Genomic DNA, 16,665 nt, shown 5'->3' on the forward strand with positions numbered 1-16,665 from the left:
CAGTCTAAGGTACTGCATCTCAGTGCTTATGGAGGCGTCACTACAGACACCCTGGTTCAAATCCAGGCTGTATCACAACCGCTGTGATTGGAAGTCCAATAGGGTGGGGTGTAGGCCGTCATTGTAAATAAGAATGTGTAACTGTCTTGTCTGGTTAAATATTAGATTTTAAAAAAGATTACGTTTAAGATGTTCAAAATGAATGAGCCATGCGTTGTTGTCCCTCAGGTAGATCTTCTGATGTTGGGAATGATTAGGTCAGGTGGTTGATATCAACCATAGAGGATGTTTCATTATTCCATTTTTATAATGTGACCACCATTATTAAAATAATTGAAGCATTATAGAACCCCCCTGAGGCATATCCACAGCTTTTTAACAGTACAGGGTAAACTATCAAGATAACTAGGTTGAAATATGTATGTGACACAAAGCCTTGTTAATACTCCACATGTGCTCATACATTTTGTCATGACTAATGAGTAGTGGCAGGATGGAGCCACAACTTATTGAACGGGGGGGTGTAAGAGTCTCCAGCTTAGATTTTTGCAGTTCGTTTCAGTCATTGGCTGCAGAGAACTGGAAGGAGAGGAGGCCAGCCAAAGGAAAAATTGGCTTTGGGGGTGACCAGTGAAGCTATACCTGCTGGAGCGCGTGCTACGGGTGGGTGCTGCTATGGTGACCAGTTAGCTGAGATAAGGCGGGGCTTTAACTAGCTGAGACTTGTAGATGACCTGGAGCCAGTGGGTTTGGCGACAAGTATGAATCGAGGGCCAGCCAACGAGATCACAGGTCGCAGTGGTGGGTAGTATATGGGGCTTTGGTGACAAAACAGATGGCACTATGATGGACTGCATCCAAATTGTTGAGTAGAGTGTTGGAGGCTATTTTGTAAATGACATTGGCAAAAAGTTTTTTGCCTACTGTCTGTAAGATGTTTGTGTCTTAACGACTGCCTCCACGGTGATATCTTGCTTGCTAGAGTTTTTCAGGGACCAGCAGTTTCTTGTGACCGCAGAGAATGTAATCTGGTGAGTAAATCGGTAAGGAACCCTAAATTGAGTCTGAATGAATGACAACACAAAGTTTTCACCTTTATTTAACCAGGTAAGCTTGTCGAGAACAAGTTCTCATTTGCGACTGCGACCTGGCCAAGATAAAGCATAGCAGTTCGACACATACAACAACATAGAGTAAAACATGGAATGAAAAAAACATAGTCAATAATACAGTAGAAAAAAGAAAAAACAAAGTCTATATAAAGTGAGTGCAAATTAGGTCAAATAAGGGAGTTAAGGCAATAAATAGGCCATGGAATCGTAGATGTGCAACAGATGGATGTGCAAGTAGAGATACTGTGGTGCAAAAGGAGCAAAATAAATCAATACAGTATGGGGATGAGGTAGATAGATGGGCTGTATACAGATGGGCTATGAACAGGTACAGTGATCTGTGAGCTGCTCTGACAGCTGGTCTTAAAGCTAGTGAGGAGATGGGAATCTCCAGCTTCAGTGATTTTTGCAGTTAGTTCCAGTCAGTGGCAGCAGAGAACTGGAAGGAAAGTTGACCAAAGGAGGAATTGGCTTTGGGGGTTACCAGTGAGATATTCCTGCTGGAGTGTGTGCTACAGTGGGTGCTGCTATGGTGACCAGCGAGCTGAGATAGGGTGGGACTTTACTAGCAGAGACTTGTAGATAACCTGTAGCCAGTGGGTTTGGCGACAGTATGAAGTGAGGGCCAGCCAACGAGAGCGTAAAGGTCGCAGTGGTGAGTAGTGTATGGGGCTTTGGTGGCAAAACGGATGGCACTGTGATAGACTACATCCAGTTTGCTGAGTAGAGTGTTGGAGGCTATTTTATAGATGACATCACCGAAGTCAAGGATCGGTAGGATGGTCAGTTTTACGAGGGTATGTTTGGCAGCATGAGTGAAGGAAGCTTTGTTGCAAAATAGGAAGCCGATTCTAGATTTCATTTTTGATTGGAGATGCTTAATGTGAGTCTGGAAGGAGAGTTTACAGTCTAGCCAGACACCTAGGTATTTGTAGTTATCCATGTATTCTAAGTCAGAGCTGTCCAGAGTAGTGATGCTGGACGGCGAGCAGGTGCGGAGCAATGATCGGTTGAAAAGCATACATTTAGTTTTATTTGCGTTTAAGAGCAGTTGGAGGCCACGGAAGGAGAGTTGTATGGCATTGAAGCTCGTCTGGAGGTCAGTTAACACAGTGTCCAAGAAGGAAGTATACAGAATGGTGTTGTCTGTGTAGAGGTGGATCAGAGAATCACCAGCAAGAGCGACATCATAGAAAGTAAAGCCTTATGGTAGTTCACTGCTTCAGTTTTTACCCAATCAGCTTCATATCAATCAATATTAGTGCGACATACAGCCTGGTCCCAGATCTGTTTGTGCTCTTGGCAACTCCATTGGTCATGGTCAAGCAAAACATGGCATGTCAATTGGGAGTTGACACGATAAGTAAAGACTGGCACTCATTCACTCAGGCTAACATAAAGCAGGGACGAAGACATGAGTGGTCTGTGATCCAGAAGTAGCCTATACAGGAGCCTATGGAGTTCTGTTCGTGTTTGACTTTTTCACATTCAAGTCAAAAACAGCTTCTACAGTGACAACATTGACATGTTGGCTAAAGAAACGTTTCAAGTTAACGAAAAGCTCAGTAAAGTTTTGTTTGTCTGTGCCATTTGCATTTTACTTATGGAAGCCCGTTGACCGCCACCCCCAAACAATCTAACTTTTGGGGTAAGACTGTTGCTCATGAGGCATTTCCAAGTTACATTCTTCAAGAATCAATCTGTATCTCATAATAATGACTTACTGTTTCATAATGATGACTTACTGTCTCATAATGATGATTTACTGTGTCATAATGATGACTTACTGTTTCATAATGATGACTTACTGTCTCATAATGATGATTTACTGTCTCATAATGATGACTTACTGTCTCATAATAATGACTTACTGTCTCATAATGATGACTTACTGTCTCATAATGATGACTTACTGTCTCAATAATGACTTACTGTCTCATAATGATGACTTACTGTCTCATAATGATGACTTACTGTCTCAATAATGACTTACTGTCTCATAATAATGACTTACTGTCTCATAATGATGACTTACTGTCTCATAGTGATGAGTTTCCTGTTACCTATGCTTCAGCAGTAGAGCGAGGAGGGACATTTTTGGGGCGGGATTTTACGGCTTTGATTGATGCTGCTGCGCACGGGAGGTAGCAGGCTCATTATGCCTTTCATAGTAGTTGAAGTAGAGGGTGCGCAACTTCTTCGGAGGAGTGTGATCTTGACTGGCCATCATTTGGAGTCAATTCAGCTGCGGAGAACAACTGCAAGCCACAGATTGGTGACTGAAACCAAGGGACTACATTTCGCAAAGTTCCCTGACACGCAAAGAGCTGGTGGTAAGATATTTGACATTTGTGAACGTGTTAATAACGAATAATAACACACTTATAGGACTCGATATTATCAGTATTCGATTTAAAACGTGAATTGCCTTATTTTGTTTTAATTTTACTAGACTAAATGTCAACTTTCAGGCATAGAAAGCACCTAGATAATGCAGTGTCAGTCATGCGAATCGATTCACTGTTCATCCGTTGATATTTATCAGATAACATATTTGGTATATGTTAACTACTTTCATAAATTGGGAAAGGTAACCTGTGTGTTTTTATCAAGATAACAGATATTCGCGTGGCTTTTTTGTAGGTCAAGAAATCTGGACACACAAAGATAGCCTATCTATCACAGCTGTAACGAGACACCTGTCTGACTGTGAGTCAGTAACTAAGGAGGAAAAAGACTCCTGAGCTCCGTTGTCAAGTGGAAGCGGAATTTAGGTTGAAAATCTGTATCATTTACAAACGAAAAATGTCCCCACCGTTGACCCCGCAGAGAGTAGTGTTGGTGTGATACCAAACCAGTGATATGAATGCGGGTTGAAAACGAAGCAGATGCAGCGCTCTTTAAGGAGAAACATTTTATTGGGTGTTCTTTTACACAAGACACAGGCAGAACACGTGACTTATTTCTCTCATAGCCTCTCTCTCTCTCTTTTTCTCTGTCTCTCTCTTTCTCTATCTCTCTCCTCTCTCTCTCTCTCTCTCTCCCCCTCTCTCTCTCTATTTAGTCGTCATGCTCTCTCAATTCAATTCGAAGAGCTTTATTGGCATGGGAAACCTATTTCACTTGCCAAAGCAAGTGGAATAGATAATAAACAAAAGTGAAATAAGCAATAGAAAATTAACAGTAAACATTACACTCACAAAGTTAAAAAATAATAAAGACATTTCAAGTGTCACATTATGTCTATATACGGTGTTGTAACGATGTGCAAATAGTTCAAGTACAAAAAGAGAAAATAAATATGGATTGTATTTACAAGTGTTAGTTATTCACTGGTTGCCCTTTTCTTGTGGCAACAGGTCACAAACCTCTCTCTCTCCATTTATTTTTCTCTCTCAGCCAACAAATGGTTAAATGTCCTCTTTATCTCTCTTTAAACTTTATTTCCTGTATAGACAGTGTCCTGACTAGTATAGGTGTCACGACTTACGCTGAAGTCGGCTCCTCTCCTTGATCAGACGGCGTTCGCGTCACGGTCTTCTAGCCATCACCGATCCACTTTCATTGTTCCATTTGTTTTGTCTTGTTTCCCGCACACCTGGTGTACATTCCCTAATCACACTACATATATATTCCCTCTGCCCCCCCCCCCCCCCCCCCCCATGTCTTTGTGTGGAATTGTTTTGTTACGTTTTTTGTGTGACGCAGGCTGGTTTTACCCGGGTACCGTGTTTAACCCCAAGTATGTTTAATTGTTAAACATTTTCATCATTGTGACTGGTGTTGCGCTTTTTATTTTGCCATTTGGCTGGAGGTTTGTTTGACACAGTTGCGTCCGTCTGTTGTTGCTTCTGCCAAATGAAGTGTCTGCCTGATCACAACTCTCTGCTCTCCTGCACCTGACTTCTATACCAGTAGATCACAACTCTCTGCTCTCCTGCACCTGACTTCTATACCAGTAGATCACAACTCTCTGCTCTCCTGCACCTGACTTGTATACCAGTAGCGCACAACTCTCTGCTCTCCTGCACCTGACTTCTACACCAGTAGCGCACAACCTGACAATAGGGGAGTCCTTGTCCTGTTGCACATATTCCTAGGGCTCTAAACTGGATAGATTGTAGGACAGAGATCATCAACTTGATTCGATCCACAGGCCACCAGTTGGGGAACCCTAATTTACTGGATCGTTCAAACTAAGAGCTTGATTGACCGTGTCCTGACTAGTATATGGGAGTCATTGTCTAATAGGAAGAATACAATAGCTTTTGTTTTCTACTGTTTTACTTTTGTGTGATTTGCCGGCCTTATCAGCATCACCGTTAAAGCAGTTCTGTATAGGATGCCTATGTATCCATCTTACCTAACCAATATCCTCGCCTTCATTCGATCCACTTTGGTCCAACTGTACATATATTGGTTTGATAATTTAAACAGTTGTCTTTTTGTGAGGATTCTTTCCCTGTGAGTAACCAGCAGAAAGGTGGCGGCAGACAGAAAGAACTCACTCATTATTTGTAGGAAAAAGAGGAATTTGCCATTTTTTAGAACAGAGGGGTGATGGTAGAAAATGCATTTTGTTAGCTTTTTGAATCCTAACATTGCAGCCACATGATTCTGCCCCATTCTGACCACAGTGGCGCTCCCCTGACATTCTTCTCATTGGGGAAGGTTGGTTTTGTGTACAATCATTGAAGCTGTGCCAGACGGTTGGCAGGACTTCGAGAGATGGAGTCTTTCCCAGAAACTGCCTGAGAGGGTACCCTCTTAGAAAAATGTCTGACCCCATAGGAGAACTCTTTTTTCCAGGGAGAACCCTTTTGTGTTCCAGGTAGAACCCTTTTGTGTTCCAGGTAGAACCCTTTTAGTTCTAGGGAGAACCCTTTTGTGTTCCAGGTAGAACCCTTTTTAGTTCTAGGGAGAACCCTTTTGTGTTCCAGGTAGAACCCTTTTTTAGTTCTAGGGAGAACCCTTTTTGTTCCAGGTAGAACCCTTTTTTCCCCCTGGAACCAATAATGGTTCTTCAAATGGTTCTCCTATGGGTACACCCAAAGAACCCTTTTAGGTTCTAGATAGCACCTTTTTTCTAAGAGTGTTTACATCTCAAATGGCACTCTATTCCCATATAGTGCACTACTTTTGACAGAAGCCCTATGGGGAAGTAGTGCACTATATAAGGAATAGGGTGCCAATTGGGATAAAGGTTGATACTGGCTCAGGCCATGAGCAGGGGCCATTGACCGACAGGTTGTGAATCATTCACTATCATTATACTGTCACTTCTGTTTCCATTTCCTCCTTGCCTGGCTAGTTATATAGTGTCAACTCCTTGCCTGGCTAGTTATATAGTGTCAACTCCTTGCCTGGCTAGTTATATAGTGTCAACTCCTTGCCTGGCTAGTTATATAGTGTCAACTCCTTGCCTGGCTAGTTATATAGTGTCAACTCCTTGCCTGGCTAGTTATATAGTGTCAACTCCTTGCCTGGCTAGTTATATAGTGTCAACTCCTTGCCTGGCTAGTTATATAGTGTCAACTCCTTGCCTGGCTAGTTATATAGTGTCAACTCATTGCCTGGCTAGTTATATAGTGTCAACTCCTTGCCTGGCTAGTTATATAGTGTCAACTCCTTGCCTGGCTAGTTATATAGTGTCAACTCCTTGCCTGGCTAGTTATATAGTGTCAACTCCTTGCCTGGCTAGTTATATAGTGTCAACTCCTTGCCTGGCTAGTTATATAGTGTCAACTCCTTGCCTGGCTAGTTATATCGTGTCAACTCCTTGCCTGGCTAGTTATATAGTGTCAACTCCTTGCCTGGCTAGTTATATAGTGTCAACTCCTTGCCTGGCTAGTTATATAGTGTCAACTCCTTGCCTGGCTAGTTATATAGTGTCAACTCCTTGCCTGGCTAGTTATATAGTGTCAACTCCTTGCCTGGCTAGTTATATAGTGTCAACTCCTTGCCTGGCTAGTTATATAGTGTCAACTCCTTGCCTGGCTAGTGGTGTAGATGAGGCTGGGTCTAGTCATGTTATGGATGGTGGTGTAGATGAGGCTGGGTCTAGTCAGGGTAGAGATGGTGGTGTAGATGAGGCTGGGTCTAGTCAGGTTATAGATGGTGGTGTAGATGAGGCTGGGTCTAGTCATGTTATGGATGGTGGTGTAGATGAGGCTGGGTCTAGTCAGGGTAGAGATGGTGCTGTAGATGAAGCTGGGTCTAGTCATGTTATGGATGGTGGTGTAGATGAGGCTGGGTCTAGTCAGGATATGGATGGTGGTGTAGATGAGGCTGGGTCTAGTCATGTTATGGATGGTGGTGTAGGTGAGGCTGGGTCTAGTCATGTTATGGATGGTGGTGTAGATGAGGCTGGGTCTAGTCATGTTATGGATGGTGGTGTAGATGAGGCTGGGTCTAGTCATGTTATGGATGGTGGTGTAGATGAGGCTAGGTCTAGTCATGTTATGGATGGTGGTGTAGGTGAGGCTGGGTCTAGTCATGTTATGGATGGTGGTGTAGATGAGGCTGGGTCTAGTCATGTTATGTATGGTGGTGTAGATGAGGCTGGGTCTAGTCATGTCATGGATAGTGGTGTAGATGAGGCTGGGTCTAGTCATGCTATGGATGGTGTTGTAGATGAGGCTGGGCCTAGTCAGGTAATGCTAGTGGATGAGGAGAGTATAGTGGGGATGGGTAGCGACTAGGGGTGTTGGAGGAGGGTGTCAAGCAGATGAGGAAAAAGGTGGAGAAGAAAGAAGGTGGGAGAGGAGCAGCTGGTGTGCTCGACGGCACTAAGGAACCTTTTCCTGGTGCTGGGGAGGAAGCCCCGACTAGAGAGAAAGGGCAGGTGGTCAGGATGGGAGGTGAAGATGAGGAGGAAGGTGAGGAAGAGGACGATGAGGAGACTTTCTTTTCAGACTCCTCCTCAATGGGTCCTGAGCTGACAGCCAGTCAGGCAGAGGGGTCAAAGTGCACGGTGAGAGAACTGTCAAGGTTCTTGAATGAGACTAAAAGGAAAAAGATTCATCTTTAAGCTTTTTGCGATCTGGGAAAGTTTGTAAGACCAGTACAACACACTATGAAAATCAAATCAAAACAAAGTTTATTTGTCATGTGCGCCCGAATACAACAGGTGTTGACCTTACAGTGAAATGCTGAATACAACAGGTGTAGACCTTACAGTGAAATGCTGAATACAACAGGTGTAGACCTTACAGTGAAATGCTGAATACAACAGGTGTAGACCTTACAGTGAAATGCTGAATACAACAGGTGTAGACCTTACAGTGAAATGCTGAATACAACAGGTGTAGACCTTACAGTGAAATGCTGAATACAACAGGTGTAGTAGACCTTACAGTGAAATGCTGAATACAACAGGTGTAGACCTTACAGTGAAATGCTTACTGACAGGTTCTAACCAACAGTGCAAAAAAGGTATTAGGTGAACAATATATAGTAGAGGCTATATACAGTAGAGAGGCTATAACAGTAGAGAGGCTATAACAGTAGCGAGGCTGTATACAGTAGTGAGGCTATAACAGTAGTGAGGATATATACAGTAGTGAGGCTATATACAGTAGTGAGGCTATATACAGTAGTGAGGCTATATACAGTAAGAGAGGCTATAACAGTAGAGAGGCTATAACAGTAGCGAGGCTGTATACAGTAGTGAGGCTATAACAGTAGTGAGGATATATACAGTAGTGAGGCTATATACAGTAGTGAGGCTATATACAGTAGTGAGGCTATATACAGTAGAGAGGCTATAACAGTAGAGAGGCTATAACAGTAGTGAGGCTATAACAGTAGAGGAGGCTATAACAGTAGTACAGAGGCTATAACAGTAGAGAGGCTATAACAGTAGAGAGGCTATAACAGTAGTGAGGCTATAACAGTAGTGAGGCTATATAACAGTAGAGAGGCTATATACAGGCACCGGTTCGTCAGGCTGATTGAGGTAGTATATACATGTAGATATGGTTAAAGTGACTGCATATATGATAAACAGAGAGTAGCAGTAGCGTAAAAGAGGGGTTGGCTGGTGGTGGGTGGCGGGACACAATGCAGATAGCTCGGTTAGCCAATGTGCGGGAGCACTGGTTGGTCGGGCCAATTGAGGTAGTATGTACATGAATGTATAGTTAAAGTGACTATGCATATATGATAAACAGAGAGTAGCAGCTGCGTAAAAGAGAGGTTGGGGGCACACAATGCAAATAGTCCGGGTAGCCATTTGATTACCTGTTCAGGAGTCTTATGGCTTGGGGGTAAAAACTGTTGAGAAGCCTTTTTGTCCTAGACTTGGCACTCCGGTACCGCTTGCCATGCGGTAGTAGAAACAGTCTATGACTGGGGTGGCTGGGGTCTTTGACAATTTTTAGGGCCTTCCTCTGACACCGCCTGGTGGAGAGGGTCCTGGATGACAGGCAGCTCAGCCCCAGTGATGTACTGTGCCGTAAGCACTATCCTCTGTAGTGCTGCGGTCGGAGGCCGAGCAATTGCCTAACCAGGCAGTGATGCAACCTGTCAGGATGCTCACGATCTTGCAGCTGTAGAACCTTTGAGGATCTGACCACCCATGCCAAATCTTTTAGTTTCCTGAGGGGGAATAGGCTTTGTCGTGCCCTTTTCACGACTATCTTGGTGTTTGGACCATTCTAGTTTGTTGTTGATGTGGACACCAAGGAACTTGAAGCTCTCAACCTGCTCCACTACAGCCCCGTCGATGAGAATGAGGGCGTGCTTTCGGTCCTCCTTTTCCAGTAGTCCACAATCATCTCCTTAGTCTTGGTTACGTTGAGGGATAGGTTGTTATTCTGGCACCACCCGGCCTCTCTGACCTCCTCCCTATAGGCTGTCTCGTCGTTGTAGGTGATCAGGCCTACCACTGTTATGTCGTCTGCAAACTTAATGACGGTGTTGGAGTCGTGCCTGGCCGTGCAGTCGTGGGTGAACAGGATATACAGGAGGGGGAGCATGCACCCCCTGAGGGGCTCCAGTGTTGAGGATCAGCGTGGCAGATGTGTTGCTACCTACCCTCACCACCTGGGCGCAGCCGTCAGGAAGTCCAGGATCCAGTTGCAGAGGGAGCTGTTTAGTCCCAGGATCCTTAGCTTAGTGATGAGCTTTGAGGATACTATGGTGTTGAACGCTGAGCTGTAGTCAATGAATAGCATTCTCACGTAGGTGTTCCTCTTGTCCAGGTGGAAAGGGCGGTGTGGAGTGCAATAGATATTGCATCATCTGTGGATCTGTTTGGGCGGTATCACTGTGGGGATGACATCATCATTATTATTATCATTATTATTCATAATATAAAATGTATAGTTTAACCATGTTATGAGGCTATACAGTGTTTGTTTGCATTTACTATCTTTACAAACATCGGAGAAAAACAAGATTATATTTTGGGTTCTCATGGAGTTTGATAGTTGAACTAAGGTCATGATGCATTTAAAAAGGTATGTTATCAAGAATATAATGCATATGCTATTTTGCGTGTTGCGTGAGTGCGTCGGGGTAAGAGAGTTGCCAATGAGCTGCCGTCCGGCGGCTCTAACTTAAGAACTGCAGGCCTGTGTCATTGCTCTGTGCTGACTACAAGATATTTGCCAAGGTCCTCGCTAACTGAAGTCCCGTCTGGACTCTATAGTGCACAAGGACCAGACATATTGTGTACTGGGATGCTCAATCACTGACAACTTGTTCTTAGTCAGGGACATGTTGGACTTGTCGAGACTGCTGTACCATACTGATGTTGGCTGGAAGGAACCTGCAGGAGAGCTGGCGGATTAGGGTTGGACCGGCAGCTGTTCCTCATGAAGCTGGAGAGCTGAGTACAGCAGGTCTCTCTGATTTCTACTCTGCGGTGCTGAGGCCCTAGCAGCTATTAAGGCCCAAATGAGAAGGGGCTGTGAGTGTGGGAGGAGCCTATCTTCCACAATCCAGCCATCCCTTTGAGATCGTTTCAGTCACTGCAGAAGCGACTAATGGCAGCAGTGGGTTTACTAAGGCTGGGCAACCTGAGGCTGTGGGGGAGGAAGGGTGGAAAACCCTGCAAGTACTGGCACAACAAACAGGACTAACATCTATGGGGACCTCCAGTGGAGGGTTCTACAGAAGCCCCTAACAGCTGGTTGGCACGGGAGCGACTCGGGAGTCAGACAGGGGTGTCCTTTCTGTGTCATGAGTGAAACTGTGCATCATGTGTCTCTCCCCTCTTTCTCTCTCTCTCCCCAGTTTCTCTCTCTCTCTCCCCCGTTTCTCTCTCTCTCTCCCCCGTTTCTCTTTCTCTCTCTCTCCCCAGTTTCTCTTTCTCTCTCCCCCGTTTCTCTCTCTCTCCCCGTTTTCTCTCTCTCCCCCCAGTCTCTCTTTCTCTCTCTCTCTCCGGTTCTCTTTCTCTCTCTCTCCCCGTTTCTCTCTCTCTCCCCCGTTTCTCTCTCTCTCCCCAGTTTCTCTTTCTCTCTCTCCCAGTTTCTCTCTCTCCCCCCGTTTCTCTCTCTCTCTCCCCGTTTCTCTCTCTCTCTCCCCCTGTTTCTCTTTCTCTCTCTCTCCCCAGTCTCTTTCTCTCTCTCCCCCGTTTCTCTCTCTCTCCCCAGTCTCTCTTTCTCTCTCTCTCCCCAGTTTCTCTTTCTCTCTCTCTCCCCAGTTTCTCTTTCTCTCTCTCTCCCCCGTTTCTCTCTCTCTCCCCCGTTTCTCTCTCTCTCTCCCCAGTCTCTCTTTCTCTCTCTCTCCCCAGTTTCTCTTTCTCTCTCTCTCCCCGTTTCTCTCTCCCCTGTTTCTCTTTCTCTCTCTCTCCCCAGTCTCTCTTTCTCTCTCTCCCCCCGTTTCTCTCTCTCTCCTCCCCAGTTTCTTTTCTCTCTCTCCCCCGTTTCTCTCTCTCTCCCCCATTTCTCTCTCTCTCTCCCGTTTCTCTCTCTCTCCCCAGTTTCTCTTTCTCTCTCTCCCCCCGTTTCTCTCTCTCTCTCCCCCGTTTCTCTCTCTCTCCCCCCGTTTCTCTCTCTCTCCCCCAGTCTCTTTTCTCTCTCTCCCCCAGTTTCTCTTTCTCTCTCTCTCTCCCCAGTTTCTCTTTCTCTCTCTCCCCCAGTCTCTTCTCTCTCTCTCCCCAGTCTCTCTTTCTCTCTCTCTCTCTCCCCAGTTTCTCTTTCTCTCTCTCTCCCCAGTTTCTCTTTCTCTCTCTCTCCCCAAGTTTCTCTTTCTCTCTCTCTCCCCCAGTCTCTCTTTCTCTCTCTCCCAGTCTCTCTTTCTCTCTCTCTCCCCCGTTTCTCTCTCTCCTCTCCCCAGTTTCTCTTTCTCTCTCTCTCCCCAGTCTCTTTTCTCTCTCTCTCCCCCGTTTCTCTCTCTCACTCTCCCCAGTTTCTCTTTCTCTCTCTCTCTCCCCAGTCTCTCTTTCTCTCTCTCTCCCTGTTTCTCTTCTCTCCCTCCCCAGTTTCTCTCTCTCTCCCCCAGTTTCTCTTTCTCTCTCTCCCCAGTTTCTCTTTCTCTCTCTCCCCAGTTTCTCTTTCTCTCTCTCCCCCAGTTTCTCTCTCCCCAGTTTCTCTCTCTCTCCCCCAGTCTCTCTTTCTCTCCCCCCCCGTTTCTCTCTCTCTCTCCCAGTTTCTCTTTCTCTCTCTCTCTCCCTCTGTCTCTCTCTTTCTCTCTCTCCCCAGTCTCTCTTCTCTCTCTCCCCCCAGTCTCTCTTTCTCTCTCTCTCTCCCCGTTTCTCTCTCTCACTCTCCCCAGTTTCTCTTTTCTCTCTCTCTCCCCCAGTCTCTCTTTCTCTCTCTCTCCCCCAGTCTCTCTTTCTCTCTCCCCAGTCTCTCTTTCTCTCTCTCCCAGTCTCTCTTTCTCTCTCTCCCCCCGTTTCTCTCTCTCTCTCCCAGTCTCTCTTTCTCTCTCCCCCCAGTCTCTCTTTCTCTCTCTCCCCCAGTCTCTCTTTCTCTCTCTCTCCCCCAGTCTCTCTTTCTCTCTCTCTCCCCCCGTTTCTCTCTCTCACTCTCTCCAGTTTCTCTTTCTCTCTCTCCCCAGTCTCTCTTTCTCTCTCTCCCCCAGTCTCTCTTTCTCTCTCCCCCAGTCTCTCTTTCTCTCTCTCTCCCCAGTCTCTTTTCTCTCTCTCCCCCCGTTTCTCTCTCTCACTCTCCCCAGTTTCTCTTTCTCTCTCTCTCCCCAGTCTCTCTTTCTCTCTCTCTCCCCCAATTTCTCTTTCTCTCTCTCTCCCCCGTTTCTCTCTCTCCTCCCCTGTTTCCTCTTCTCTCTCTCTCCCCAGTCTCTCTTTCTCTCTCCCTCCCCAATTTCTCTTTCTCTCTCCTCTCCCCGTTTCTCTCTCTCTCCCCTGTTTCTCTTTCTCTCTCCCCCCTGTTTCTCTCTCTCTCCCCAGTTTCTCTTTCTCTCTCCCCCCCCCGTTTCTCTCTCTCCCCTGTTTCTCTTCTCTCTCTCCCCCAGTCTCTCTTTCTCTCTCCCCTGTTTCTCTTTCTCTCTCTCCCCCCCGTTTCTCTCTCTCTCCCCCCGTTTCTCTTTCTCTCTCTCTCCCCAGTTTCTCTTTCTCTCTCTCTCCCCCGTTTCTCTCTCTCTCCCTGTTTCTGTTTCTCTCTCTCTCCCCAGTCTCTCTTTCTCTCTCTCTCCCCTGTTTCTCTTTCTCTCTCTCCCCCCCGTTTCTCTCTCTCTCTCCCCGTTTCTCTTTCTCTCTCTCTCCCCAGTTTCTCTCTTTCTCTCTCTCTCCCCCGTTTCTCTCTCTCTCCCCCGTTTCTCTTTCTCTCTCTCTCCCAGTCTCTCTTTCTCTCTCTCCCCGTTTCTCTCTCTCACTCTCGTTCTCTCCCCAGTCTCTCTCTCCCCAGTCTCTCTCTTATATTGATTTGTCCTCCACTCCATCTTATAGTTCCTCATACTCCCTCCCTCAAAGCTTGTTGAGTTTCTGGGTTGTGTTGACAGACATTTGTCTCAACAATCCTAAACTGCTTACACATGGAGATGTTACACAAAAAAAAAATCTCAAATCAATCAGCCATGAAACAGAGGCAACAGGCCATAGGGGTGCCTAGGGCTCTGGGAAAATAAACACAGTTGAGAACATTAACACACGGGGTCTGGGGTTGGATGGATGGATGCTCCACTGGCTACCAGCAGCTATCTGTTTGGAAAATGTGTTTACATTTTACAAGCATATTTGTTTTGGAATATGACTGACTGCTGATTGTGCAGATCAAGACAACTTTTGTTTATTTCTTCTTTTGGTCAAATTTCCACAGAAAAATAATCTAAATGAAACAGCCTGTTGCCACAAGTAACATTTCTCGAGAAGGATTCCAGAGATTCCATGACTATTTATGACTACATGAAGAATATACAAGATTTATACAGTATAGATGTATAAAGTATTGATTTATACAGTATAGATGTATAAAGTATAGATGTATACAGTAGATGTATACAGTATAGATGTATAAAGTATAGACTTATACAGTATAGATGTATAAAGTATTGATTTATACGGTATAGATGTACACAGTATAGATGTATACAGTAGATTTATACAGTATAGATGTATACAGTATAGCTTTATACAGTAGATTTATACAGTATAGATGTATACAGTATAGATTTATACAGTATAGATGTATACAGTATAGGTGTAGAAAGTATAGATGTATACAGTATAGATTTATACAGTATAGATTTAGACAGTAGATTTATATAGTATAGATTTAGACAGTAGATTTATACAGTATAGATGTATACAGTATAGATTTATACAGTATAGAGGTATACAGTATAGATTTATACAGTAGATTTATACAGTATAGATGTATGCAGTATAGATTTATACAGTATAGGTGTATAAAGTATAGATGTATACAGTATAGATTTATACAGTATAGATTTAGACAGTAGATTTATACAGTATAGATTTATACAGTATAGATGTATACAGTATAGATTTATACAGTAGATTTATACAGTATAGATGTATGCAGTATAGATTTATACAGTATAGGTGTATAAAGTATAGATGTATACAGTATAGATTTATACAGTATAGATTTAGACAGTAGATTTATATAGTGTAGATTTATACAGTATAGATTTAGACAGTAGATTTATATAGTATAGATTTATACAGTATAGATGTATACGGTATAGATGTATAAAGTATAGATGTATACAGTATAGATTTATACATATAGATTTAGACAGTAGATTTATACAGTATAGATTTATACAGTATAGATGTATACAGTATAGATTTATACAGTAGATTTATACAGTATAGATTTATGCAGTATAGATTTATACAGTATAGGTGTATAAAGTATAGATGTATACAGTATAGATTTATACAGTATAGATTTAGACAGTAGATTTATATAGTGTAGATTTATACAGTATAGATTTAGACAGTAGATTTATATAGTATAGATTTATACAGTATAGAGGTATACAGTATAGGTGTATAAAGTATAGATGTATACAGTATAGATTTATACAGTATAGATTTAGACAGTATAGATGTATACAGTATAGGTGTATAAAGTATAGATGTATACAGTATAGATTTATACAGTATAGATTTAGACAGTAGATTTATATAGTGCAGATTTATACAGTATATATTTAGACAGTAGATTTATATAGTATATATTTATACAGTATAGATTTAGACAGTAGATTTATATAGTGTAGATTTATACAGTATAGATTTAGACAGTAGATTTATATCGTATATATTTATACAGTATAGATTTAGACAGTAGATTTATATAGTATATATTTATACAGTATAGATTTAGACAGTAGCTTTATATAGTATATATTTAGACAGTAGATTTATATAGTATAGATTTATACAGTATAGATGTATACAGTATAGGTGTATAAAGTATAGATGTATACAGTATAGATTTATACAGTATAGATTTAGACAGTAGATTTATATAGTGTAGATTTATACAGTATAGATTTAGACAGTAGATTTATATCGTATATATTTATACAGTATAGATTTAGACAGTAGATTTATATAGTATATATTTATACAGTATAGATTTAGACAGTAGCTTTATATAGTATATATTTAGACAGTAGATTTATATAGTATAGATTTATACAGTATAGATGTATACAGTATAGGTGTATAAAGTATAGATGTATACAGTATAGATTTATACAGTATAGATTTAGACAGTAGATTTATATAGTATAGATTTATACAGTATAGATGTATACAGTATAGGTGTATAAAGTATAGATGTATACAGTATAGATTTATACAGTATAGATTTAGACAGTAGATTTATATAGTGTAGATTTATACAGTATAGATTTAGACAGTATAGATTTATACAGTATAGATGTATAAAGTATAGATGTATACAGTATATATTTATACAGTATAGATTTAGACAGTAGATTTATACAGTATAGATGTATAGAGTATAGATGTATACAGTATAGATTTATACAGTATAGATTTAGACAGTAGATTTATACATGCTATATTCCTAATTTCAATAGATTTTTCTTCCGATTTTTCTTTTTTGTTAGCTTGACTAGACCGACTTCAGCACCAGATCATGCTCAG

General features: G+C 42.7%; 1 pseudogene; it reads left to right on the plus strand.

Moving 5' to 3' along the window:
• Window positions 1-3,291: 3,291 nt before the first annotated feature.
• The window catches only part of LOC135534106 (four and a half LIM domains protein 3-like), a 35,547-nt pseudogene continuing 22,173 nt past the window's right edge, over window positions 3,292-16,665 (plus strand).

This window comes from Oncorhynchus masou, unplaced genomic scaffold (genome assembly GCF_036934945.1).
Source record: "Oncorhynchus masou masou isolate Uvic2021 unplaced genomic scaffold, UVic_Omas_1.1 unplaced_scaffold_3011, whole genome shotgun sequence".
In the NCBI taxonomy this organism is placed as follows: domain Eukaryota; kingdom Metazoa; phylum Chordata; class Actinopteri; order Salmoniformes; family Salmonidae; genus Oncorhynchus; species Oncorhynchus masou.